Source organism: Schistocerca americana, chromosome 11 (genome assembly GCF_021461395.2).
Source record: "Schistocerca americana isolate TAMUIC-IGC-003095 chromosome 11, iqSchAmer2.1, whole genome shotgun sequence".
In the NCBI taxonomy this organism is placed as follows: domain Eukaryota; kingdom Metazoa; phylum Arthropoda; class Insecta; order Orthoptera; family Acrididae; genus Schistocerca; species Schistocerca americana.
This window is the reverse complement of record NC_060129.1, coordinates 207,420,998-207,427,602: the sequence shown is the minus strand read 5'-3', so window position 1 is coordinate 207,427,602 and position 6,605 is coordinate 207,420,998. Positions and strand designations below refer to the sequence as shown.

Below are 6,605 nucleotides of genomic sequence, written 5' to 3'. Positions count from 1 at the left end.
ATGGTTGCGAATGGTCCTCGCCGATACCCCAGGAGCAACAGTGTCCCTAATTTCCTGGGAAGTGGCGGTGCGGTCCCCTACGGCACTGCGTAGGATCCTACGGCCTTGGCGTGCATCCGTGCGTCGCTGCGGTCCGGTCCCAGGTCGACGGGCACGTGCACCTTCCGCCGACCACTGGCGACAACATTGATGTACTGTGGAGACCTCACGCCCCACGTGTTGAGCAATTCGGCGGTACGTCCACCTGGCCTCCCGCATGCCCACTATACGCCCTCGCTCAAAGTCCGTCAACTGCACATACGGTTCACGTCCACGCTGTCGCGGCATGCTACCAGTGTTAAAGACTGCGATGGAGCTCCGTATGCCACGGCAAACTGGCTGACACTGACGGCGGCGGTGCACAAATGCTGCGCAGCTAGCGCCATTCGACGGCCAACACCGCGGTTCCTGGTGTGTCCGCTGTGCCGTGCGTGTGATCATTGCTTGTACAGCCCTCTCGCAGTGTCCGGAGCAAGTATGGTGGGTCTGACACACCGGTGTCAATGTGTTCTTTTTTCCATTTCCAGGAGTGTATTATAGTTCCTAGAAAATTTGTGCTGGTTACTTCTTTAATAGTCTTTCCATTTATATTAACATTTATATTATAATTTTCACTATGCTTGGTCTGAAATACTACATTCATTGTTTTAGACTGATTCATTAACAGGTTGTTTTGTGTTAAATATTTATTTGCATTTTCAATAGTCAGGAGAGCTTCCTTCTCAAGCTCCTCCTTTGTGTCAGCTGTGCAAATGATTGTTGTGTCATCAGCATACATTATAAGTTTCTGATTTATATAGCTAGGGAAGTCATTTACGTAGAGTATAAATAGTATTGGCCCAAGCACAGACCCTTGCGGCACACCGTGTTAAACTGTTTGTAATTCAGATATGTAGTTTGTTATATTTCCCCCACTAGTATGTCTGATTTCTGTGCATTGTTTCCTATTTGTAATGTATGATTTAAGTATGTCATAGCATTTTCCTCTAATTCCATACTGATATAATTTCATCATTAATTTTGAGTGGTTCACACAATCAAATGCCTTAGATAGGTCCATAAAAATCTCACAAGTCTTTTGTTGCCTGTCAAGTAAATTAAGAATGTGCTCAATTATATCTGTTGATGCTGTTTTTGTTGACTTCCCTTCTCTGAAACCATGTTGTGATGAATGTAGTATACTGTACTTTGTTATAAAACTTACAGTTCTATTCTTTATTATCATTTCATAGATTTTAGCAAATGTTGAGATCAATGATATTGGCCTGTAATTTCCTAATTCATCCCTGTTCCCTTTCTTAAATATTGGCTTCACTTTACTTACTTTCAGTGAATCTGAAAATATACCTTCTTCTATCGCAGCATTCAGCAAGTGTGTCAATGGTTTTAATATACATTCTCTGCATTCCTTTATGAGATGTGATGTGACACCATCCAAGCCAGAAGAATGTTTAATTTTAAGTTGTTTTATTAGGTTTGACACTTCTGCATCTGTTGTAGGTATGAAAACCATAGTATGATTTGTATGTGGGGGGTTTAACAATTTACTTACTGCATTTGTTTTATTTTGACTTATTAATTCGTCTGCTACAGTAATATAATATCTGTTAAAAGTATTGGCTACTTCTAGAGGGTTTGCGTTGCTTTTCCCACTCATCAGTGGGCAGATGTCCTCTGCCCGATTTGTTACTTTTCCTCTCTCTCCATTAATGAACGACCATAAACCTTTTGAGTAGTTCTTTCCCATATCTATAGACATCCTGATGAATGATGCTTTAGTTTCTCTGATAAAACTACAGTACTCTTTCTTTTTTATTTTATACAGTGTGTTGTAGGCCTCATTATTTTTTTGTTTGGATAAATTTCAATGTAATACAGTATACAAAATGGAGATGTAGTCACATAAACCACAAAATATTTTGTTAAAAGTGAGAGAAAAACTTCTGAAATCATATGGAAATGACATATAACATAAATGGTGTAATCAAAATTGTAATTTAATGTAGTGTAAGTGTAGATTTTTGATGTAGTTAATTCGATATATGGCAGCTATTAAAATATGTACAATTTTCTGTGATAAAAATTTGACTTGATTCCTGCATCTATACTCTGCAAACCACAATGAGATGCGTGGCAGAGGGTACGTCCCATTGTACCAGTTATTAGTGTTTCTTTGTTCCATTCACGTACGGAGCGCGGTAAGAATGATTGTTTTAATGCCTTTGTGCGTGCAGTAATTATTGTAATTTTATTCCCACGGTAGCTACGTGAGCTGTACGTAGGGGAATGTAGTATGTTCCTAGTCATACAATGCTCTGTTGTCCACGGATCCAATAAAGATTGCGTTAAATTTCGAATAACTACACTTATTTTTCTGTACGTTACATCTGCTTCAATTTATCACCTTTATTTGGCTATAAAATGTACGCCCAGAGCCTGTTTCATTATTTAAAGTACAATCACGAAACTTTTTCACCTTTCGCGACAAAATGGAGATCATAATCTGAAGCAAATGTAATCAAAATAGAATTTTATGTAGCCCTTGGGAGTGGGGGCTTTATATTAAAAGCGGAAAATAAAGTAGTTTCACTAAGGTCGGTGTGTTACTAGAAAACATATTCCTAACCTACAAGTTAAGAGTCGGGACTGTTTGACTACATGTCTTTCAAAAATGTATGTAACATGCTATTTGTTAAGGAATGGAGGGACAAATGTTGATTTCTTCGGCCTGTTTAGATGTAATCCAACAATACAGCAATTTAGATTAACAGTTACGAGTAATGTGACAGCTGTCAAGCAAATGCAACTAAACTTTACTTATTCATTTGTCTCTCGCCGAAGCGGCGCTGCCAGCGCAAGCACGGTGTGGCATCTCTTGCTGTCCAAAGTTCGTAGAACTGCGGAGACGGCGAGTGTTCTCAGAAGGCACGGATTGCGTGGGCGCCATAGCAGTGGCAGACAGCTTATTAGAGTGGAGAAGAGTGTGTGCGCCGCAGGGCGATGTGAAGTGAAGTGCGCGAGATCAGATCGTGTCGCGAGTGAGTGAGTGCCGGCGGTTTGTTCGCGATCCTCGCACGAAACTCGGAAGTCAGCGGGCGGCTGCTTGTCGACCAGTCACGCCCACGTCTTTGCCTTTCATCTTTTTACCCTGGTGAGTACTCTGCGGCCTGGCCGAGCTGCACCTCTGGCTGTCAATGACTGTGCTGGCCCCGATTTCGTCTTGACAGTAACCGATTTTCGTGCTCGTGATGATGTAATACGCCGGGTAGTCGTGGTGGCTTCTTCTCAGGGAATGCGGGATGATTCAGTCAGCTATGCGGGCTAGTCACACGGGGGACAAAGTGCAAGGCACGGCAGAGCAGCCATAAGCTGCAGTATCGATGTGCTCGCGAAACTGCATTGCGTTCTTCCTCAATTTTTTTCTGTCTCTCCCGACCCATCGTTTGCTAGCACTGATTTCCTCGCAGCCAATGCTGTGTGTGCGTGTGTGACCTAATCTTCTAAACTTCCTCAGCAAGCCGGTGTCGTGTGCGCGACTTTAATATTTTTAATGCGCACCATTACAACACCGGGCGTGATTAACGTAAATTAAATGCTTGCTTCGCATGGGTGACCTGTTTCTGAGTAATGCATTGGCGTCTCAATGGATGTGGGAGACACGCAAACTGTGGTGTGAATGAGTGTGTGGCTATCGGAGTAGTGAGCAGCGACGAAAACCTGCTGATTGTTCTCGCAGAAAAAAATTACGTAAAAGCTGTATTATTAATCTAGACTTGCTGCTCTCCAGTAGTTCAGTCGGTGAGTATCTGGTTATCATTACGCAGGTTAATACATCCCTATCCTTTACCCAACGCCTCCTCTAACCTATTTTTTCAGGATCAGCCTCGCGACTTCCCTCTTTTAGATTCTGTCGAAATTGGCCACAAAGTTAAAATAGATTTGCAAAATGATTAAACACAGCGTTATAAACGCAAGCAATTATTGCGTGTCTTCGCCCACTATTGTTTCTACGTTTTGTAGCAGGCTCTCTCGTGTCAGGAATTGCGCCGTGGTGGGACTACGTATGAAGCCCCAACAGGCTCGTAATGTATCGCTTCCCTGTTATTTTTTTTTTTTTTTTTATGATTTACGTCACGCGCTTGGCTTCTTTTATGGCCGTGCGAGGCTGTCCGTGCGCAGCAGCGGCGAAGGCAGGCAGCAAATGAATAGGAATGGCCCGTTCAGCGATACGCCGCCCCTGCCTTCTTTGGAAATGTGGCTGGCGGCGATTTTATTCAATCGATAAGGCGGGCAGGGCGGGCTGTGCGCGCTCACGGTCATTACCAGCGGCCGAGCCCTTGCCCTTTTGCCAGCTCTGGAATTTTCTGCGCACGGTTCGGGAAACGGGGTGGCTTCAGCTTGCAGGCCGACGGCGCATAACGTAATATAATATGGCGAAGCAATCAATTCTGGAGTGACCCAGACAGAGGATGTGCGCAGACGAAATCTATAACGTCATATATATCTTCCGTCTGACACAAGAAGCAGAATTATACTTTCTATGGATGACACCAGTACTGTAATCAACCCAACCATACATAGCATACAGCAACAGAATAAGTCGTAAACAATCTTCTTGAAACTATCATTGACAGTTTTTCTGCGAATGGCCTCGCCATCAATTTCAGAAAGGCACAGGATTTTTTTTATTTTTTATTTGTTGATTCGTCCTTGGACCATTCTGTACAAAAGTGTCGGGCATGTCAACCACATCACAGGTATAAACACAAAGTACGAGAGAATTAAACGAGGATAGTGCGGGAAGTCGGCCCATCGCCTAATCAAAGGGATCATATCAACATTCATCTTGGCAGCTTGGGAAAACCCAAGTCAGGATGCGAGTCCTGTGCGTTATGACTGGAATAGCCAACTCGCCCAGCATGTGATTGGAAGGGAAATTACAGACACGGACTGGAACATGCACAAGAAGTAATTCAGCGATGTAATTAGAACATGAAACTTTGATTTAAAACACTTCTGAAAAGTGTAATACATGAAAAACATGGCACCACAATGTCCAACACCATCTAGCACTTTCTCTGAGGAGATGAAACTGCTTTGCGTCTGAAACAGAGGAAGTAGAAAACACAGTAGAAACACTCGTTTGCAAACACACACACAGCATAAACGGCACATCAGCTGACACAGGCAAAAGAACTCAACAATAAGTGAGGGCACAGGGTAATATTTCACTTACATTCTAGAAACACTACTCAACAAGAAATGATTTTAACTCTGCTCTAAAAGCCCTTTCCTTTCCAACGTCTTAATGTAAGTTGGCAGTGCATTGCAAAGAACGACCCCATGGTGGCTAATACGTCGTTGATAAGAGTTATTCTTTCGTTTTCTATATGGAGTGACCAAGAGCTGCGAGTATTAAAACTGTGGTAATCGTGGTTGGTTTGAAGGTCACGAAGTGTAGCAGTTATCAACATACATTTATATATGTAAAAGGATGATTCAGTAAGCAAACACTACTCTTTTAAATAGAGTCTTGCAGTGAGCTTTAGTAGACCTGTCTGACAATATTCGAAGACCCCTTTTCTTTAGTGTAAAAATTTCACTTAATGTGCTATTAATTTTACAACAGAAAACTGTTTCGTAAGTTATATGGCACTGGAAGCAACCTACATAAGCCACTGTGGCACCCTCTGAGGAGCAAACTTTAGAAATAACAGAGTAAAACATACAGAAAGATCACCGTAGATTTCAAAAAGTTTTGATCATCATACCCTTTCTAATTGATCTCTGCCTAGTACCAGTTGGAGATCTTGGTTTTGATTCATCTTTCCAAATAGAATATAATTTGTTTCCTTCACTTTAAGGGTCAACCTGTTGACATTGGGCAATGAATGCAAGGACTTCGAACGCTTAATCAGTTGTTGTAGACACAGATTCCTTAACATCAGTCGCTATTACGCTGTCGTATGCAGACAGCATGATCTTAGATGCAGCTTGTGTTCGTCATGTATATAACCGAGGAACAGAAGGGGCGAACACACTACACTATGGTACACCTACTTCTGATTTTTTGATTAGAATGAGTTGATGTGAGTTCCACAAGCTGCGAGCTGTTAGGTAACTATAATTGATTTGAAACCACTTGTTTTCAACCTCTTTTATGCCTGTTGCTTCCAGCTTATCTAAAAGAATTTCATGACTAACAGTATCGAAAACTTTAGAAAGATTTAAATTATCTCCCTCAACATAACTGTTTTTTCCAACAGTTTCATTTTTATAATCCTCCATCACTGTTTCTGTACATCTACCTATGCATAAGCCATGTTGCTTATTGTTCAGAAGACAGTGGTCATGTAAGCACTTGGCAATTAGTTATTAATCTGTTATTTTAGAGAATAATGAGAGGAGTGAAATATGTCTATAATTTTCAACTTTATGCCTGTTACTACCCTTCAATAAAGATATCATTTTCGAGATTTTTAGTGTTTGGAGGAACACTCCATCAGTGAATGATAAATTAACAATGTGAGCCAACATATTGTTCTGAATGTGTAGCGGTACTACGC

General features: G+C 41.7%; 1 protein-coding gene across 1 annotated transcript in view; it reads left to right on the top strand.

Moving 5' to 3' along the window:
- The first annotated feature begins 2,951 nt into the window (after positions 1 to 2,951).
- Positions 2,952 to 6,605, top strand: part of LOC124553572 (amyloid beta A4 precursor protein-binding family B member 1-interacting protein) — a 528,575-nt gene continuing 524,921 nt past the window's right edge. The window contains exon 1 of the mRNA XM_047127415.1: positions 2,952 to 3,190. The gene's annotated coding sequence lies outside the window, so the exon portion shown is untranslated. The remainder of the gene's footprint in view (positions 3,191 to 6,605) is intronic.